Raw genomic sequence first — 22,639 nt, 5'->3', positions numbered from 1 at the left:
TATGTTAGTGAACTATCTCATACTTTTACCACAGACTGCACAAAAAAACTAACAGGGTTTTGTTGTTGACTTCTGCAGATGATTAGCTCATTCAGCATGAGCAAGATTTTTGACATGGTTCTTAGGGGTTTTTTCTTTTTTTTTTTTTTTAGTAAGTGTCTTAAAAAAATCTTTTATGTAGATATGTATGAGAGGGAAAAAAGGAAAGAATTAATTCACACCTACTGACCTAGGCATCTAGCTTTCTGCATAGCACGGGTTTTTTAAGAAGGTGAGTCAGAGCAGGAATATAATCCAGCTCCCTAAAATTAAGGGCTAATAATGCCTCTTTATGTGCCATGCCTCCTTCAAGGCACACCCACATTAAACAAAAAACAAAACAAGCAAACAAAAAAAAAGGCCCTGATTATATGGTTTGCTCCTGAAATTTGTGCTCAAAAGTGTATTCGTTTGGTGAACACACTCTTTCTGTTACATGGTAAATATAAAACAGACTTTGCCCATTTACATATTTCTGGTTCATACAATATTTAACTGAGACTGGATACAACAACCATGAATAACTGAGGCAAAACAAAACCCTATCTGTATATTCAAAAGCATAATTAAATACATTTCCATTGATACTTACTCTGTTTTCTCACAGTGAACTATTTAACAGGAAAAAGACTGACAAAACTGTACCAGAGTGATTTAAGTTATTCATTTGTTCATTTTTGCAGGAAAACTCTTCTGCTTAAGAAACATTAGAGACAAATTCTACAGGTCATTTAGGGATCAAAGAAAATGGACAGAGAGGGCTAGCAACATTTATTTTGGTCTCAAATGAGCAGCAATAGTGAAGAAACTGCCAAGGTTTCTTTCCGATGCCAGAAACACAAGCCACCTCCCATTCATGGAATAGGAAAAGTTAAGTCAGTGCAGCAAAGCCGGCCAACTAGCTTACCTTGGGCAGAAGTTCTTCTAGATTGTAGTTCTAATATATTTGGGTTGGTATAGAATACTTGACCTATCCCATGCACCTGTATGTAAAACCAGTTCTTCCGAGGGAAGCTAAATTTGATGGCATGGGCTGCAGATGACTGAGCATGATTTCAAGCATTTTGCAGCAAAGACTGGGTTTAGATATGCAATTTCTACTCCATATCATCAAAACAGGTTTCTGCAAAACTGTGTCAAAATAATAAATCACCCATTGAAAATGGTACAGTCACTGATCCATACATTTAGCATTATCCAGTATAAGAAGGCACCAAGGAAGCCTAGGTCATCACCTGCTCACATTTTTATTTAAATGAAAAGCAAGAAAATGAATGGTTGCAATGTTAGGAGCTGACATTAGAGGAACTAGGGATTTGCAGAAACATAAAGAGCCTAGGTAGGCCAAGAAAGAAGAAAAAACAACCTGATCTGAGGCCTCAGGAGTTACCGTTACTTCAAAGTGAGACATAATGGCTGGACTTGATGATCTTACAGGTCTTTTCCAACCTAAATGATTCTATGATTCTATTCTATGATTCTATATCTACAAAGGTAACAATATGACAATCTGCAACTGCCATCCCAAAGCATGTCTACTTTGTTGAAGTTGCCATTTCATTTAAACCGAGAAGCTGGCAGCACATTTCCCATCTCCCTGAAGTGAGGCGGGCAGCAGTGTGAAAATTTTCTTCTGGTCCAGGAGTCCTCCAAGAGGGAAGACACAGAGCAGACCGAGACAGAGGCACACACAGATCGTACATCACCAGAAGGAACAAATGTCCTGCCTCCTGCCAACAGCACCACTAGCTGCCAACAGCTGTCACAGGGAGACTGGTAAGGCTGGGACACAGTACGAAACAGTTCAGAGATCACTGAGGCCACATTAAGAAATGGAGAGATCTTTTTTCTCTAGCACAAAGACAACTGGAAGCAGACACCAAACACAGCAGCTGAGTGTGGAGCAACTTGCCCGAGCCTGTATCCATCTCCCCGCTGTGGGAATACGCAGACTAGCTGGCTCAGGGCTGCTAGCAGCAACAAAGGTCTGTGTGGACCAACCCAGCTACTAAGGACTCCACTCCCTACTGTGGGAATACGCAGACTAGCTGGCTCAGGGCTGCTAGCAGCAACAAAGGTCTGTCTACTAAGGACACTCCCTACTGGATTTGGAGAGAGGAATAAGCAGCCACGGGACTCCACATAATCCTAAACACCATTACCCATTGCATATGTAACTGATGATGCAAGAGCATTGTCACTTCCCTCCATACGCATGCATCTGAAATCACAATCTAACTTGCATATAGGTTAGCATAAAGGAAAAGGGTTAACACCAAGCTCCACTATAATGAGGCTCTTTGACAAAATACAAAGTTAATCATACTGGGGCCAGGGTTTTGGGGGCACATTTTTTCCCCACTACAATAATAAGTATTTTCCAGAAATGTACCTTAAGTTCTTTTTTGTGCTGCTTTTCTCTAAATTGTCCGCTGATTTTTCCCCTTAAATCATTGACTTCACCTACCTTTTGTATAAATATTTCTCTGAATGCATTTCAAATAAAAATTATTTCAATTTACTGACCCATGAAAAATCTTTCCATAATTTAATCAGGGATAATAATCGTTCTTGAAGCTGTGAAATGCCTCAACTGCAATTTTCCATGTAATGAACAATAAACGTTTATATTCAATAATAATGAAGTGTATATTCACTGAGGCATACATTTCTAACCACATAGTTTTGAGAAGAATGACGTTTTTAAAAGCAGTTGCACTCCACACTAATTAATTTTGAGAACATAAACACTCTCCAAAGTTGCAAAATTAGACAATTATGCAATAATATGTTGTAATCATAACAGTTTTTCAGCTCTGAAGATTTTTTTTACTTATTATTTTCACCACTACTAGGCTCTTAGAGCATATGGATGAATACTACAAAACCAATCAGCAATACAAAATGTATGCTTTACATTTTAGCTTAGACTTCTGGTGTTTGCAGAACAGTGTGTCAAACTGCTGTTCCCACAGCTGTAAAGCTTTAAGACTTAAGAAAGCATTGAACCAGAGTCTGTCTTCACATAATTGGAGTGGCGCAAAGTTTTGTTTGGGGGGGTGTTCATTTAAAACACAAAGCTCCATCTGACAAACGCCAGGTTATTCCCCACATGATAAAAATGCGGGATTATTTATTACTCTGTGACATATAATTAACATGATGATTGGCTCTAGACACCTTATAGGCAATGAACACTTTTTTGTTTTTTTCCTTTTAACTACCATTTAAAATCACTAGGAGGAAAAAAAAAAAAAAAAAAAAATGAAGCGCAAGGGGAAAAAAAAAAAAAAAAAAGAGATGCAGCCACTGAGGGAATTTCCAAATTAAGAGGTCCTTGAGATTCCAAAACAAGCCCCAAAAACATAACAGACACTCTGCTCTTCATAAAACATTCACAATAGCAGAGGCCCAGCTTACAGCTTTTAACTGCTGCAGCACTCGCACTTCAAGGCAGGATGGTGTGAGGCCATACAAAGGGATCCCACAGCTACTGCGCATCACGGACTAATGAATCTTTTCTCGTGACAGGTACAGACCTCGGGACTGGGGTGGGAGCCAGACTGTCAGAGGAAAAGTTCAGCAAATCTGCAGTGGCAAAGGCTCAGTGTGCAAGATCCTCCAACAGTCTGGAAGATTTACCTTTATGCATGTATATTACACCAAATATTTTGTAAATCCCTACCTGTCACCATATGTTTCAGTCAAATCTATGTGCTATCCAAAGCATACACAAACCAAGATGTTGTCAATCTTTAGGTTGTTTCCTGAAGACAAACATACCTATCAGAGCTGAGGAATTTTTCCTTTTGTTCTGTCAAAACCTTTTTCAGTCCCTTGAACAGTTCAATACCTTACAGGCATTTAAAGGGGGTGGAAAAGCTGTCTCCAACTCTTTTGTTAGTTGCTGTTTATTAAACATAATGTAATAATTCTGACTAATTCTTAGTAATTAGTGCATAATTCCACTAATTCTATTTGAAATGTAGCATAGGACCTTGAATACATTTTCCAGTTATCCACAATGGAGTTTTCACTCTCATTTGCAAGAACCAGGTTACCAGACTCATTGCTGGAGCTAATGTACAGGGGTGCAACTGCCCCCCAGAGCAGCGCAGATCTTTGCAGTCTCTACTTACAGAATCTTGGGACCTCCGATTCCTCACATCCTTGCCACAAGACAGCACTGGCTTTTCCTGAGTGTGAGGCCTATCTAAACTTTTACCTTTCCTTCTACTTCTTTGCTTGTTTCTGAAACCCAAAGCCTCAAAAGGATTTAAAAACAGGATTCTTCTCACCTCACTTCAAATGTCACTGTATACATGTCTATGCATGAACCAGTCATCTGAACTGCCCTTTAGCCAACAGAGGGAAGAAACACTTCCAGATTACACATTTGACCTATTTTAAAGTCTAATTTATGCAGAGATTAGTTGTGTGCTAGATGCTCTTTTTTCCTATGCTGACCATGGAGACAGTCTAAATGATAGATAAATCCCACCATGGCTAACCTACCTTTTAAAAGAATAGGATCCCTACAGACATATTTTAAAAGAGTTGCTGTGCGGGTCCCTCCATTAAGTCTTCCTTTCAGTCTCATTGAGAAGAAGAGATCAGAATAGAATTTTTTTAGCCAAACTTGACCTGAAAGAAATCACAGACTCTGGTCAAGAAATAAAAAATAAATCACAAAACAATGATGGTTTCTATTAATCCTATTGGTCAGAAAAATAAAATCTTTTTCTCTTATTCTCTGAAGAGAATAAGAGAAGAGAAGAGACATTTCCATTTTGATGTTTTTCTAATGAAACTTTTTGTATTCAAAGCCATGCTTTATTTTGAAATTTGCCTGCATTTTAATCACAAAACAAATGTTATTGGAACGAGCCAACCAAAAAATCAACAGCTCTAGTCATGAGCTCATGTTCCACATTTAGGGTGTTGTCCTGCCACAGAACAGAATCGCTTTTGCAACTGTACCCTGCTCTCCTCCAGCATCTTACCTTGTGTCTCAGGGCAGTAGTCCTTGCAAAGGTGGAAGTTTGTGGCGCTGCAATTTATCTTCCCCTTCAGCTTTTGGCTCATCCCTAGGGTATATCTGATGGGCGCTAATCCACCTTAATTAGCCTACTGGGAAAACAACAGATAGCTTGCAAGCCTTGAAAGGCTTGTTCGGGAAAGTCGACAACTCTGGCAAAGAGCTTACTGTGTCTCCAATCAAGACAAAAGGAGAGATTGGATCACCATAATGAACTCTAATTTTGTATTGCTCTAGAAGGATAAAACGAGGGTGAATTAAGGCTCTGACATCTTTTAGCACAAGAGCAAATGAAAGCTCTAAATTATGCATTTTTTTTCTGTCAACTGAATAAGCACGACTTTATAAGCATGATTTAATCCAAAAAACAGATGCACTCTTCCCTTAAGACAGAAATCTAAGCCAACTGGCTTGCATAAGCGTTTTCTGTGCGTGATTATTGGACGTGGCAGGTTGAAAGAACCAAGAAGCAGGATTTTGAGCCATGGCAGGAGATGCAAAGAACAGAGGTCCAAATCTTCACAGGAAATAAAAGCAGGCAAGAGAGAGAATAGTGGGGGAAGATATTCAGCAGTGTTTAATCGCAGAGTTCAGGACTCAGGCTATGAATGCAGTGATGACATGTATAAGTGGCGGTCCTCTTTGTGCGATTTTGCTGCGCGAGCAGCATTGCAAGTTGTCGTGCATCATCCATAGCCATGGTTACAATTTTTACCTAGCAATGATTCCATTGTAATTAATAGATGTTCCCACTGCATAAGGCAGAATACTGATGAGGAATTTGAAGGGCAGACAATAGTTTAACTATCTTTCATTAAAGTCTCACTTTATTTTGAGCAAGCTGCATTCATCGTGTTGCCTCTCTCTCAGTTTCTTATTCTTTCTGATTATCGATAAACTGAACTAACAGATTTCCACTCCAGTAGATCTTTCTTTCTTCTGTTTTGTGCACTGCATCTCCTGCCTTTTCAAGGCAGACCACAGACAGAAATAGGAGCCCATTACACTCTTAGTTATCTTTGTTTTTGAAACAGAATGGATGCCGTTCTGTGCGTGTTGCTGTAACCATGTCTCCAGCTTATTAACAACTAATTACAGAATATCCTGGATATAGTTGAAAACCATTAAGTTAGATTTAATGCTAACGTATTAGTGTATGCAAAATTTACTGCTGATTGAACTTTTCAATCTGTAAGTGGCCTAAACAAGTCACGTTTTCTATTGCACCCATAACTGTCAAATTTTCAGCTGTGGCTCAATACAGGGGCTTTCAAACACACGGTCATTTTCTCATTGATGAGAAGTTATTTTTTACAGTATGTACCAATTAGAGGATAAAATTATAGCAGCAATAGTCTCACCAGGAAACGCAAAGGGATAAAAAGAGAAGAAAAAAGTAGCATAAGCAGAAATCATTGCCTGATTTTGAATCCTTAAATTGGTGTCAGCAGTGGCTGTGGCACATAGACACTGATTTTTCTTTAAAAATGCGGCACCAAACAATATTGTTCTCACTGCCTGTTCGAGAGCTAGTGGCAAAACCCCTACCAATATTGATGGTGCAGGACCAGAACGAACAGCTCCTAGCTGCCTAAGTCACATTTGAAAATAGGCCTATTTGTCACCTCTCTTCACACAGAGAGATCTCCCTGCACGTCTCTTCCAGCTGAACTGACAGGGAGGTTATGCATATGGACATATTTATCAAGCCAATATATATATATTTTTTTTTTTTACCATACTGAACAGCAATGATTGGTTATATTTTACCATTTAACTGTCCATTATAAAATAAAACAATCAATCTGGTTATTTATGGAGTCAAGTTTCAGGCCTTGAAAGAAAATGAGTCAGAATGGGATTTAAATGAATGAATCTGCCTTCAGGAAAAAAAATCAGCTGAGATTTTAATTTGAAATTCAGTTATCTTAAACCTCAGCATAATGCTGAATTGTAATGAAGAAAGGATAACATTCACAGCTAATTTTGGATTTGTGAACACATAAAATTGATAGCTTGATAAGGTACAGAGGCCAAATTCTGGCCTACACTCCATCTACATAAATGTCACTGATTCAGAGGGAACAGCAACAGTTCTCCCTTCAGATTTCTTTTAATTAGTGTTATTTTTCAGTTTTGATATTTCCATGTCACTTAATTTTGTCCTGAAGTTTGCAGGTGTTCTTGAGAACTTCATGAAGTTTGTGATTTTGGTGCTTGGTTAAAAAACTAAACACACGTTGGTGCTTTCCCTCTATTCATTCCCATGTCCCTTGCACCCAGTGGAAAGGAGAGAAGCCTGAGGAGCAGCAGATGAAGCAGGACCACAGAAAACAGGAAAGTGAAAGCTGGCTGCTGCCAGCTCCCCACCAACACTCACTGTATGGGAACTAGAGCCTGTAATCCCATATACATGCATATGCATATGGATGACTGTAGTCATGATGAATAGAAATGTTTGTCTCACTCATGTGAAAAGACATCAGCTGCTTTTGGCTTCAAAGTCAAGATGTCTGTTTTTAGCCTTTCTTCTGTCAGAGACACCTGATGGATCTGGACTGAATCCCACACTGATGGATGAGTAGTATTTAGCTAACTTTTCTGTAGACCATGTAGAGTTAAGGAAAATGTTTAAAGCCATTATCAATGGTTTTAAAAGTTTTGTTAAAGTGTCTCTTTTTCCCTTTCTTCAGAAAGATACTGATGTGCTAGGAACTGTTAAGAGAGGATGGAAAAGCTCAAACCCAAGTTGTAGGACAGAGGAGATGGGCTAGATGCTGTGCACAGAATAAGGACTCCTCTTTAATCCTGGCTGGATATTTACAGGTAACCAAATAAATAAGAAACATGTTAACATAAATATTAACTTAACTTAAAAAGAAAACCAGGCATTAGGGTTTTTTTCTCCATTCCAAAAGAGAACTTTGAGTAATTGTCAGCTTTTGTGAATCAGCAAAGAAATTTAACTATCTCCGAAGATCTTCCAGTTACAACGTGCCACACAGTAATATACAAGATTAAACAGTAATCTGTCATTTCCCCCCTGCCCCATTTCATATTGCATAACTCAAAAGCTGTAACAAGCACTTTTAAAGGCAGACATTTGTTTCTCAGAACCAGTGACTAAACCTAATGTTTTTCACTAGCTACAAGTCTAAAACCAGAACAGAATCAAGTTAAGAACAATTTTATTTCCTGTTCTCTTCTTGCTCTTAAAGACTAAAAAATACCCCCTACAACTGCAATCAACTGTTTGATTTGTTTTAAAATAAAGAATATAAACATTAGCAGATCATTAACTTTCTCCAAGTTTGGACACGTACTCTGATATGATGCTACATAGCTTCATTGCAGCTTAATATATTGACACATCCCTAAAGAACATTTTTTTACAGGGATGCTGACCTACAGAGGAAAAAGGAGTTGGGGTTTCTTCTTAAAACTTGGAACATGGTGAACGGAAAAGGAAACTCTAATTTGATAATATTATTTGTTAGTCTTAAGCAAGCCATTTCATACCTTATTAAAGAGGTCCAAAAGAAATTACAGAAACTTGACCGTTTGAGCTGTTTAAAACTCAACAAAGTAAAACATGAGAAATACACTATATGGAAAAAGTGTGCAGAGGTAATAGCAAAAGAACCAGATGTCTTTGTAGGGCTTTACAGTCCTTAACTTTAGCCTCAGTATGATAAAGAGCAACATAAAAACCAGTCACTGCTATGGCCAAGCAAGCATACATACACTTTCAGCACAGCCAAGATATGACATTTTTAGGAACATGGAGTGCATCCATTTTGTTCTTGTGTTTGTACATTTCTGTAAGTATAGCCAGGTTTTTGCAAAGCAGAACACAAAGAGAAAGACCAGGAGGCTGGATATGCTGAGTGTAGTCTAGCAGGATATATTGGACTATTGGTTTCCCTCCAGATGTTGTTCAATGGAACCAGTGTTTCAATGGCCAAGTTTTACTGAGCTCCGTGATGTCAAACATAAGGTCCTCTACCACATGACTTAAGAAATTACGGATAAAAGCACTGTCTTAATTGTGATTGTGAATCTGGACAAATTCCTAGTGATAAATTCCTGTTGCAGAATGCATGTATTGACAAAAGACACACAGGGGAGGCTGAATGAAGATGAGTGAAATATTACAGAAGTAAAAAAATCATGAACGTGTATTAAAAAAAAAAAGATTGTAACAATTACTATTACTAGGATGTTTTCCACAGGCACTTAAAACTTCCACTTAAATCAAGGGACCAGTTTAGGTACATAGTTCTGCCGGCAAATCTTATGAATTACTTTAATGGCCAAATTCAGGAGCCTAACTTTTTACATTATTTTTTGATATTATGATCTTTATGATTGTCCTGTTCTGGTGACCAACAAACTACTGAAACACGTAAAAATCTTGTGCCCAGAGAGAGAGAGAGAAACTGCTTGGTGTCACGTTCTCCTCCCCTCTTTTAAATTGAAAACAAGGATTCTTACGTTATCAGATTTCACATAGAATCTGTCCTCAGAAAGAAACTAAAAGATCAGAAAGTTGAAACAGACACACAGACTTTTCCTCTGCAACACACTGAAAGACAGTGGATGGAAGGAAGGAAATAATTCCTGTCTTATTGCTACTCTGATTACTATTTACATATCACTTAGTGAAGAATTTGTCATACTTGACATAAGTTGTGACTGTATCAGACAGTGATAGTAACTGAAATACCAGCTGCTGATTCATGAGTCAGTCACGTATTTTTGTCTCTATAGGTTACAGAGGACATAAAAAAAACCAAAAAAACCCCTACCAACCAAACCAAACAAACAAACCAAACAGGTAGAAATTTTATGCCAAACTAACTTCCCAGAACAAAATTGCAAAAATAATTTCCATTAGAAAATCCGCCCCCTTGGCTTCTCCATACCTCAAAAAACATTTCTATCAGGAAAAAAAAATTTAATGGCAGGTGTATCCATGAAAAAAAGTTTGACTTTTCTCTTGTGTTCAAAACAGGAACATCCTCAAAGCCATTGCCAACCCTGCGTAAAGGATATCTATTTCTTTCTATCACAGAACAGAGCTAAACAGTAAGACAGGATTGATGGAGCGTACCTTTTTTTGAAGAAATTTCTTGTCAGTTTTACGAATGCTAAGGTTCAAGAAATTGGCTCTGTTTCAGTTCTCCAGAAAAAAGATTTCTGTAGACTTCCTGATAAGCTCCTATCACTCTTGTATCACACTCAGGCAACCTCAGCTACAGGCCTTGCCACTCTTCCATCTATAATTCATATGATTTCACAACTGTCTCTCATTATCTTCTACCACATAAAATCCTTGGGACGAACGTCCCATACTTACTTAATTCAGTATTTTTTTCCAGTTACGGAGAAATATAGAGCATCGACATACCAGGTTAAGATTCCTTGGAATGTTTGAGAAGAAAGAGGATGCACGTCTATAAATCATTTGAAAATGGACATGTACAGATGGTTTTAATTGACATAAGGACATGACTCATAACAGAGTATAAGAAAAAAATCTAGTGACTTTATTTTGGTCTACTGATTAACCCTCCTGCACAATCTCTGCGTGCAACCAATGTTGGGACTTACTGTTTTAAGCACCCTGCTCACAAATTGTCCAGAATTACAAATGGCTGACACCTTCATGTCGTATTAATATTTTCAAGGCAGGAAGTACCAAAAAAAAAAAGTTTTATATAGAATTAGCTTACTAGAGTTCTACCTAATTTCAAAGTTACACCCAGAATTTTAAAAATGCTCCAGACAGTATATTGCTCTGGGTAATACACTACTACTAAGTGAGACTTGTGAGACTTGAAGCTCTGCTTAATGTTAAAGCAGCTCAGTACTCCCTACAATAGTGTTGTTTCTCACACAACTCTGCCAAATGTGACTTTTGGGCTGATGATTCCCAAAGCAGGGGGTCTGCTTTGCAAGACTTCTTCTGGAAGCTTCAGCCAAAAACATTTACCTGTTCCTAAGGAACAGACAGGGGAAAACATAGGATTTTTGTTCCTGCTGAAAAAATAATATATGAATAAGCTTCCCTTATTAATTTGGTTGTGAAACAAAGCCTGGGATTAGGCAGGGAAGTTGTTCTGTGTCAAGGATAGTCTTTCAACTACACCTGTAAAATTCTGCCTATACTTGGCCCACCCAGACTCCTATCAAGAAAAAAAGACTATTTAAGCAAGCCCAGCACGAACTGGAAGTTGGAATTTCCCTGAAGACTCCTTCTATTCTCAGCTCATTGTAACAAACAGCTGAGCAAAACATTTCCTGCAATTAAAGTATAAGAAGAGAACTTGTAATGACACTTTTTATCCTCCGTGACACTTTGGCTTAAATATGAAGGAGGGAAGCTGTGACTGGATGCAGAGTCTGGAAGTGTGAGGATGGAGACCAGCTAGAGGCTGAGAAGCAAAGACATTTTGTAAGAGGAATCAGGAGTGCAACTGGGTCTGCTTGGCCAAATACCAAGGATGGAAACAAAAACAGGAGGTGGGGGAAATTGCCCAATGGAAACATGTGTGGGAGCAGAGAAGGGAAGGCAACAAAATGTTGATATGTCCTTTCAGGGGCAGGAACAGAGCTCCAGACTGCCAAATCACTTTGTCATTAGGAGCAAATTTACCACTTAACTTACTTCATGACATGTGGAGATGTCTTCAGAGGTGTCTCCAACAACAACAGAAGCAGCATAAACCACAAGGTTGTATAAGACATCTACCTTCCAGACAACAGGAATTAGGTATCGTAAGTTAGTGCCTATTGGCAAAGTTGGGCTTAGGCTACTTGTATATTCGAAAACTCTGCAGCAGAGGTAGTGAGAAAATTAAATTTCTCTGGGCAATGCACAAACCAGATGAGACTAATACTCCCTTCTAACCCAGCATCTTGTCTCCTCCTGTAGCCATAAGCAGATATCTAGGGAAGCATGAAGTAATATTTCCCCCAATACACTCTCACAATCTCCAGTGAGATGGGAAACAGGATTTTCCCGACTCAAATCCAGTGTCTCAGTGCTGTGTCTTTCCTTTTTCTTCAATGAGCTGCACAAACCAGATGAGACTAATACTCCCTTCTAACCCAGCATCTTGTCTCCTCCTGTAGCCATAAGCAGATATCTAGGGAAGCATGAAGTAATATTTCCCCCAATACACTCTCACAATCTCCAGTGAGATGGGAAACAGGATTTTCCCGACTCAAATCCAGTGTCTCAGTGCTGTGTCTTTCCTTTTTCTTCAGTGAGTTTACTTGATTACTTTCAGAAGCCAAGTCAATTTTAAGCATCCACAGTGTCCTAGGCCAGAGTACTCCTTTATGTGAAGTTCCTCCCTTTGGTTGGTTTTGAGCCTGCTGCTGGCCAGTTGCATTTAAAGCCCTAGTTCTTATATTAGAAGAGACAACGAGCAATCATTCCCTCTTCCACTCCCTTCTCCATCACATTTATCAGTTTACAGACCTTTGTCCTTTTGTTTCCTAAATGATCTGCAGAGTTCTATCTATTTAATCATGCTTCATTCAAAAATGACTCTTTACTGCCTTTCTCTCTTCCTCTTCCTGTCCTATAGCCTATTTAACAGACCACCAATCAGTATTAAAAAAATTATACAAATACAGATACAATGCACAAATATGACATAAAGATTTGTATTTTTCTGAATAACTCTAAATAGGTAAGAAAATGATGGCTCCTTGCATCTGTGCCCCATATTCAGTGTTTTCATACAGGTATTACAGATGAGCTTTGAAGAAAAATTTTTCTAAGGGGAGAGAAGATAAGTATCCTTCGGGAAAAGCTCCAGAAAGAGAAGATATTAAATGTACAGCCCAGGTTCATGTAGTGAGGGAGCAAAGGAAGGTGGTTGCTTTGACGAGAGAAACAAACAAACAATCAGGGCCTCCAAAGCGAGAATAAGAAATTTTAATTTGGTGCCAGAAAGCTTACTGAGTAAATCAGTGAGAAAGGAGGAACAATTACTCAAAGATTAAGAACTGTGTTCATTCTGGAGAGGTGAAATGGAGTCAGGGATAGTAGAGGGGCTAACAGGAATAATAAATAACGGCGTGGATTGTAAAAAAGCTTTGGTGTGTTTGAGGGCACAAGTATTAATGCTAAAAAACAGAATACAAGGCTCCAAAAATTTCAGATATTTGTGTGTGCATGTGTGTTTCCTTCTCTTTCTCCAAACATATTCAGCATCAATCAAGACCTAGGGCAGAGTATATTGGGGTGACCTTGCCAGTACCAAACCGTTCAGCAAACAGCAACATCATATCATGAGATTTCAAATAATAGGGAGTTTTTCAAGGTATTCAGAAAGCAGGGTGAGGAAAGAGGCAGGTATTAGACACGTTGAATCAAAACCTACTCAAACTGTTCTGCATTCCTGAACATTAGCCCTTATAGGCCTTACGATCATGCAGGACCATCATCTTAACAAGCAAAATCTTGAACAAGTAGTGCTAAAAGCATTTGAAAGGGCTCTAGAGAGCCAGTATAACAACTCTTAGAGAAAGTAGATCAAGCAAAACAACAAGATTATTACAGATTCCCTAAACAGAAATTAAATGCTAGCAGAATACCTCACAACCCTGAAAAAATAATGATCTCCAAAACAGGCAGCTTTTCACCAAAGGGCCAGTTTAGATCTTCATCTGTTTTCAAGAGAGTTACGTACATTTTCCGTCACTGACAATGAGATCAGTCTTGGGTTCCAAGTGTAGGTCCAGAAGCCATTATACCAAACAACAAAAGCCATCGCATACAAATTACACTGAAATGCCTATTCTGGGGGCCAAATTTAACATCTTCTATTTGGACAAAGTATTCTGGAATATGTTTCCAAGTTACCAGAAGATAAATAAATTTTTTAAAGGACAGCAAACAAATACTGAATGCATCTTTTCCAGTATAAGTATCTGGGCAAATAATCCAAAAGTTCACGAAGTTCAACTTCAGGAAATTTCAATCCACTTACGTTGCTGATCCAAAATTTAAAAAACTTATTTTAAATCTTTGAGAGAGGTTTGGAGAAAGTGGATGTAGCATTTCAGCTGATGTTTTACTGTTACCGCAAAGGCCAGTGTTTGGGGAGTGATTTACAAAAGTGTAAAGAAGCACTCAGTCACTGTTAAGACCCAGCAGAAGTTGACTACCTAATTCCACTGTGTGCTTTTAAAAAGCTCTCTAGATATCGAGCAACCTAGTGCTCCACACAGCAGCTCAAATAAAGGCTAGAAGACTATGGTGTAAGTGCTGTCAAGAGGGCAAGAAGTTGACTACTGCACGGTAAACTGCCGTGCTAACACTGTCCTCTGACAGAGGGAGCAGGACATAAAAGCCAACGGCAGAGTTCTTCCTCCACAAGAGCAAGCTGAATATTAATACGGAGGACAACTGTGGGAACACGCTGAAGTGAAAAAATAATAATCCTTGGCACCCAACACTTGCAATGCAAGCTCTGATAATACAGAAACATTGGGACGTTACTTGCATTGCTGCAAAACTAGGTGTTTTAAAGTACATAATGTCCCTTTAAATCGGACCATACAATTTTATATAAACCTCTGCATAGAAAAGAAATTAAATATACTACAGATCATGTTACATAAACTGTGTAACAGATGCTTTATATTTATTTTTTTATTCTTGTATAAGGTTTTACTCATTCCTAATCAAATGTTTATATGACTAAAATTTGGGTTAACTTGAAATTATGTGTTTTATTTGAATTTTTGAAAGCATGCAATGCCTATAGTTGTCCTGGTGGTATTTAAAAAACTGAAGCCATTAAAATATATTCCAGTCTAATAAGGAAGACAGCAAAGTTGAATGTGCTATATGGCAACATTGTACTGCTGGATGTACTATTGTATCTGGTAATTAAAATCCACTACCTTCTCATGCCACATAGGAAACAATATTGATCCTTCAAGCGGGAATACATAATACAAATCAATATACATCAATAACATATATAATGAGAAAATAAAATATATCAAGAATGTATCATGAAATATATTGTATATTTGTATTTCTTTTCTGCAAGAAAAGAAATTAAATAGATTAAAAGGATTTAAATGGATTTTATAGTTTTTAAAAAGTAAAAGCAAGGAAGCCTGCTAGCATGAGGATTCTTAATCAGAATTTAAATGACAAGTACCAAATGATTTAAGGCATAGATTGCAAATGGGAACCTTTTCCCAAGTCATCCCGTCTTGAAACCTTAGAGGTCAGTGTACTTTTATAAGTTCAAAATCACCAAAGTAATGTTTCCAAGAAGTTTTTTAATGACCATTGGTACTTGATGGTGTAACACTAAGAAATTTTTTGAAGTGTCAGTCTTCACTTCAAGAACTCAGGCTAAAAAGCTTATCCGTAGGCTAATAGAGCAAATGTTGGCTAAGTGTCACTTAAATGACAAGTAGACACCAAGGAAATAGAAGACACCGTGTAGTTGTGAAATTTTGTTTTCTACTGTGGGGTCTAATGCTCGTTGTGAGGCTATGGCACCTGCAGCAAAGGGTCCTACACAGTAGATGTTATTTAAGCCATCTAAACTAATCGTCTACCATACATTTGGCTTTCAGTTTTAGGGGCCTGGACTTCTTGGCCAAGGTCAGCCAGCCTGTATTATTCTTAGCTGTTCTCTTAAGATGAACAATGAAGGGAAGTCAAGCAATGATTTATTCTTAATATTACAAATATGACAAATTTCAGAGGAAAGAGTGCCCAAGCAAGGGAGAAGAATCTGTGCATGTGTCTGTCAGGATGACAGTTCTTCCACTTTCTAACTGTTAGTAACCAGCATGCTCCAGAGGAGTTGAGCCTCTGAACAGCCCCCTGCTCATTCTTGGACCACACCACTAAGCTCTTCTAGGTGATGTGCCCATCACGGTATTGTCTGAAACAGATTTACTTCGGTTGCAAACATAACCTTCCAACAAATTATTATTTTTAGAGAGATTTCCCTCTCTAAATGTAAATGAAAGCTAGTAAAAGAAAGAAAGAAGATGATGTTGTAACAATATAAAACCAGTGAGTTATATCTGTCCCATACTCTTTCCAAGGATGGTACAAATGTTTCGGAAATAACCTGGTAAGAGTATCGTATCATTTCAGCAGATAGAAAACCTCATCCCTTGCCAAAGTCAGTAACCATGTGGCATTTATACAATAGTACACATGGTACGTGCCTGCAATCCCATGAGTGTAGCAAAGAAAAAACAGAAGCTCCAAGCTGCAAAGTTCAAATCCAGACTTCCCCCAAATGTAAAGATAGCTGAAGCCAGATATTGTTTCAACACAATAGAAGCTTTGGAGCCAGCTGCAAATTTTGGCTATATAAATGACTGTTTGTGAAATTCAAGTGTTTTCATGAATTAGGCCTTGGTTTGATCAACGAGCAAGATACGGACTAGCCACAAAAGTTCAGCTACAAATTTGGGCCCAAAGTCTGGGTCAAGACTTACTTGATCCAAAGCGTGCAAAAACTGACACTAATTTGCTCTGTGGTGCAGCTGGCCCAAAGAACAAAAAATACACTTTAGATGAATGTGAATATTTTGCTTCTCTTTTGTAAAAGTGCACAATTGTGATGTAAAAATTGGCAGTGTGACAGATTCCACAACAACCCTCAGAAAATTGCTCCAATGGTAACTAAAAACGCACATCTTCTTTCTAATCTAATCTTATCCAGGTCTCAACCTGCAGTCATTGGATCTTCTGACAGCTTTCTCTGCTAGACTGGTGATCCCAATTTTCAAGTTTTATTCAACTTATAAGTATGCATCAGCAATGACTGAAGTACCCATTAAGCTGCTCATAGTCAGGCTAAACAATTTAAACAAATATAAAACATACATGTTTCCTAATCCCTCCTTGATCCTGACATTTGTTTTCTGATCGGCTTTTGACCATCCAACCTGAATTTTTGATGCTTGGGCACACTAAAGCCCCATAGCCACTGCATCAAGACCAAATAAAATGTGCCTTGAGATTCTTTTGCTTATTTGTGTACGGATCATATCAGGTCTTTTGGCCACAGCAGTAGTCGAGAAGGTAGCAATCGGTTATTATCCATTTTGATTCCCAATTCTTTATTCACTCTTTCCAAGTCAGAGACCCCTCTCCTGTAATGACAGCTCTCCCATTGGCTAGTAGATGTAGGAAGTATTTGGCCATATTCAGACATACTATTTGTTGCATCCAGATGACTATATGATCTAGATTTTCCTTTCTCATTAATCACTCCCCAGTCTTTATGCCACTATTACACCATCAGTAAAGCTTTTTACATTTTATTCCAGCACGTTAATATGGATAAATGTTAGGCATAATGTTAATGCCCATTAACTAGGATTAATACCTTTTGCAGATAATATCATGCTTATGGTTGTGGAGGAAGATGGTATTTTCACCAGAATGAGGACAACAACATGACCTTAGAAGCTTTTTAAAAACTCCAAAACCCTCAAGCAATATAGTCTGCCAAGTTCTAAGGTCAGAGTCTCTCATTGAGGAGAAGATATGGAACAAGACAGGCACTGAGAATTTTGCAAAGTTCTGAGGTTACTTTGTCATTCTTCCAATTCTCCTTTTCCAACCCTCCATCCAACATTATGGGATTAAACCATCTGAAGGAATGAGTTGGAAAAGTCTGAAGGATAACTTGAAACTCTTCTTGGCCTCTGGAAAATTCTGAAATCCCTCCTATTTAATTACACCACAGCTTGTATAACACTTTGGCTGCATTTCCTTCTCTGCTTTGTTTTGTTTGTGTTACTAAGAATATTTGCATGAAAACAGGATATTTGTTTATTAAGAGTTCATCATCTCCTGCTGTGTATTCCCCACTTCAAGTCATATTCCTTAACATTTATTAGCAGAAGGAGACCATAAATCCTGTTTCCCATAAATGTGCCTAATAATAAAATGAGCAAAGAAACTAAAGTGAAGTGGAGAGATTCAGGGAGAAAGAAAGAGAGAGAAAGTGAGAAGGAGAGACTAGATGATACGTACTGTAAGTATAACTTGTGTTTTCCAGGGGCAATGGCCTAAAATGTTCCCCATGCCATGTGAACTTTTCTTTAGTATTTTTTTATCCACCCTTCCATTCCCAAGCAGTCTTTCCTCAAATTGGGCAGACACACATGGAAGTCCTACCTTGCCCTCAGAAAGCAAGTGAATAACTCCCCCTCGCCCTTTTTAGTTCTACTGATTTTCTCTAAAAAGAATGCCAACCTATAGGAGGAATATGCAACATGGGAAAGAAGTATTCACATTGCCCGCACAGCTGGCATCCTAGATATGGAGCAGCAGAAGAAAAGATTTAAGTGTTTGCCAAGAAAGGACTAAGCAAGCCTCACGTACAGTCTTAGGTTTAGCTTTGTACTGTCTTCTCATTTATCATTTTCCTTCAAAATATGGTTTGCATTTCCAAGATGTACTAGATTGATAGATTCTCACATGACTGAACATGTTTACAATTTTGCAGGCTTTTTTTAGCGCTAAAATCTGCAAAGATCTAAAGTAGTTGGCTAGAGAAAATGAGCGACGAACTATTCTGAAGTGCTAAGCAATAGCCCAAGGCATTAACATACACAACACACACCCAAAGGATTTCTACTTACCCTTTACAGGATAAAAATGGAGATTACATGCAGTCTCTAACCATTTTCAGGGGACATTTTTCTTCCAAATAGGAGTCTAGGCATAAGAAAAAGATGTAAGAAAAGGACTGGGAATAATTCCACAACTCTGGCATACAGTACAGTCAGTATTATATGATCATATCTTCAGAGAAGCAAAGCAAACAAAAACCATCTAAAAATAGGATAAATACTGCCTTTTAGAAATCGGGTGATAAGCTTCATTAGGTGTTAAAATGCATTTATCTATGCTGGTCCCAGCTAGCATAAAGCCAAGGACCTACTTACTAAAATTTAAGAGTAGTATTTTAAATGCTATCTAAGAATGAATCATTTTTATTGGTTTCACAAATAACTAGCACGACAGTTGTATCCTTTTCTCTTTCCTTTGTCTTTCCTGAAGCATTACTTTGTTTTGCCTAAAGTTAGATTCAAGCTGATCTGTCCTTGTAGACCCAAACCACATATTTTCACTGATGTAGGGATGAATTCTGCAGCTACACCAGATTTCTCCTCGACCTGTGGAAGTTTCACATACACCAAGTGAGTCCTAAAACTCTGCCATTTAAAACTCCCACTGGTACAGGGAGCTTGACGAGAGAAAACAAGAAGCTGGGCAGTTACATATCAGCCAAAATAGATCAGTGACATTCTTGGCACCTGTTTTCATGTGATGTTTATTAGCTTCTTCAGGTCTATCCAGTGTGTTATGATGGACCAAATCCCAAGTTAAGTTTTTCAGGATGCTGTCTCTCAAAGTATCCAGTACTAAATGCAAACAACTCCATGTTAGACAAATATGAATTAACCCACTCCCTAGAAAGGTCAATTGCTAGAGATAGGCTTAAGCTCTGAAATGATGAGGCTTTTGTCTTTTTTTCCCCCTAGACAAAGAAAGTACCACAATTCCCAGAAAATGAATTGGGTTTTTTTCTAATAACATGAGTATCACTCTTTTGGTTTCTTATATGTGAAACCAACACTTTCATAAGCAATCCTAGCTGATGAGCTCAGCGGAGGAAACTAAATGCCTTACTTTCTTGAAAATTAAAAATACTAGGAAGTAACAGAACATAACAAAGCACAGGCTAACTGCCTATAAACCACCTGAAATGTAAGCATATATACAACTACAGTTCATGGTCCAGACACGGGTCATGAATGTAGTTCTCCATTATTTTGTTCTGTAGTACTGACTATTCGGCATCACGCCTGCTGCTTTCGTCGTGTTCAGTTAATCAAATGGTCTCACTGTGGCGCAAATCTCAAAGACTGTCTCTCTTGTTTGGCAGAGTTGGTCTCCCACATGGGGAGACAGCACCTGGGATGAACTCCCCTTGGGAGGAAACCCAGGTAAATGGACACAGAAGGTGTTGCAGTGAATTCCAGTAGCTACCCCAGTACAGACAGCTGGGTCATCAAGACCGTGCTCTCACTTCACAGCTTAAAAAGCTTGCAAAACCCAGCCTCCTCCAGAGATGAACTGTGGGATGCCTTCTCTTATATTTGCTCCCTTCAGAAGGGCTGAGGACAAGACCTTTAGTGGTCTTTCCATGCTCACTAGGACAGAGGCAGAGAGGTATAGGCTAAAAGAGCATGAATTGCTCAAATTTTAATCAGAGACTTGACTACCTGCCAAACCATCCCAGAATTGGTAAGGAATCAAAAGGTCTTAAATCATGTTTTAGACACAGGCTTTAAATCATTTGGACTTTACATTTATAATAAACTACATGCTTTATATTTTTATATATAAAACTCCATCAGTAACAACTCAAGCCAAACACTCGCTAAAACCAAATTATTCCCATGACTAGAAGTGCAGATTTTTTAACCGTATTAGAACAGAATTTGAACAAAAGAAGACATAGCACTATTCCAAAATTGTAACTGGCAAATTTTAGAGACAAAAAATTGTAAGTTTCAGATACCTGCTGCTGTGACACTCCTAATTGCATATTTATACTAAAACACAATGCACTTACTTTCAGAAGCAATGAGACTCCACAAGTTCCTCTGTGGATAAAGGTCTAAAGAACTTGAATAATCCTTATTTAGGATAATCTCAGCTTTACAACTCTTGCTATTTTCCATTGTAAGGATACATATTGCTAACTATTACGTCTGATGAATCTTGTTGGGAATTTGGGACCTGCATGACTTATGTTAAATAATATTTGGATATTTCATATTTTTCTTGGACTCACCTACACATTTACCTTGGTGCCAGAATGAGGAGAAAATTAAAAAACTATTTTAAGAGATCCCAGTTCTCAAACCATTTAAGTTACAGTCCTGAATGTTTTCTCATTACTTGACTGCAGCAAAAGGAGGCCAACATGGTTCATGCAGACATGGAAGTAGGTGCCATATTTTATTTCAGAAAGATTAACAGCCATCATAACCAGAGAAAGCAGATTCCTTTGCACTGTGACATGGATGGCAGAGATTATGGCTATGACACAGGCCAAGATGTAAGGACACACATTTTTTTCTGGATGCTCACCCACAACCTCTGGATCAGCATCAAGTCATCTGTATATTAAGCCCAGACCTTACAGCAGGATCTGCTTTTGCAGACTCCTATTCCTGTGTGGCATCTCATTAAGTTCAATGGGACTGTGCACTGGATAAGAGTTCAGTGCAAGATCAGAGCTCTGATTGCAAGCTCTTTGCAGCAACAATGTTGTCTAATTCTATGTTTTATAAAGTGCTGTGAACATCTATAAAGCTATATAAAAGCATAATAAATAAAGTGACAACAGAAGCAATAAAACAAACATAAGGCTAGTGGATGCAAGCAGTCAGTAGAAAAACAGCAGTGTTGGATGCAGTAACCAACTACCATATACGTAGCTACTGGAAACCATACGGGTCATATCAGACAGCAGCAGCAAAAACGCCTCTTCCGTAAAGCATACTTATCCTAATATTTTGCCAGGATTGCGTTATTTTCCTATACCATTATGCATTGGCTAATCCGTGTATGCAATGTATCCCAGCTTCATGCATATCAGCCTTTTTTGCTACATAAAACTTAAGCCAGGGAGTTTGGTGGCATCCAACCCAGTTAAGATTTCCTTCTGTATACATAATTCTCAAAGTGGCTGACTATGTTTGACTGTAGAGGGGACAGTCAAAGAAACAGGGATGTTACTCACTGAATACCTGGTTAACCAAGGAAAATAGCTTCTCATTGGTGGTTTTACTACCTGTGTATTTGAACACAATGGAAGATTTAGCAAGCAGAATGAATCTCTTTGTTTATGATGATCAGGTAGAGAGAGTCTAAAATTCCCTCCAAAGATCTAGTCACAACCTACCAACATTTTTGTGAATACCCACCATTTGGCCCACTAGTTCAGACCCACTCCCCCAGTGCTTTTCACAGCAATGTCAATCCAATGCATAAAGAGTCAACAGTAGAAGTTTAGAAGAACCCAATGATGTCTACATACAAGTAATGAATGTGTACGTGTCTCTTCACCTGAAACAGTATTTCAACAAAGAACTCCTGGAAGCTGGCAGAGCTCCTTTAGTAGCCAGATGAGGAAACCGGAACTGGCCCGTGTAAGAAGGGAATGTTTGTTCTGTTTATATTAGATATGAGACCAAGGGAGAGATTCAGATTTGTACTTAGAATTTCCCACTGTTTGGAAACACCATTCCAGTGTTTGGAGTTTTTCTCTCTGACCTGTCTCTAATCAAGGTGTACATACATACCTCGAATCAGATTCTACAAAAAACTATCACAAATATTTAATGGAGAACAGAGTAACTTTGATTTTATATTTTTCTACAGGTTTCTTTCCTGTTTCTTGCAAACCAGTGGCAAAATAGATAGATAAACTTGAGGGATTTTCCTTAAGAAGGATTTTCTTC

The sequence above is a fragment of the Aptenodytes forsteri genome, unplaced genomic scaffold (assembly GCF_000699145.1).
Source record: "Aptenodytes forsteri isolate BGI_AS27 unplaced genomic scaffold, ASM69914v1 Scaffold109, whole genome shotgun sequence".
Taxonomy (NCBI): Eukaryota; Metazoa; Chordata; class Aves; order Sphenisciformes; family Spheniscidae; genus Aptenodytes; species Aptenodytes forsteri.
Note: the sequence above shows the minus strand (reverse complement) of the source record.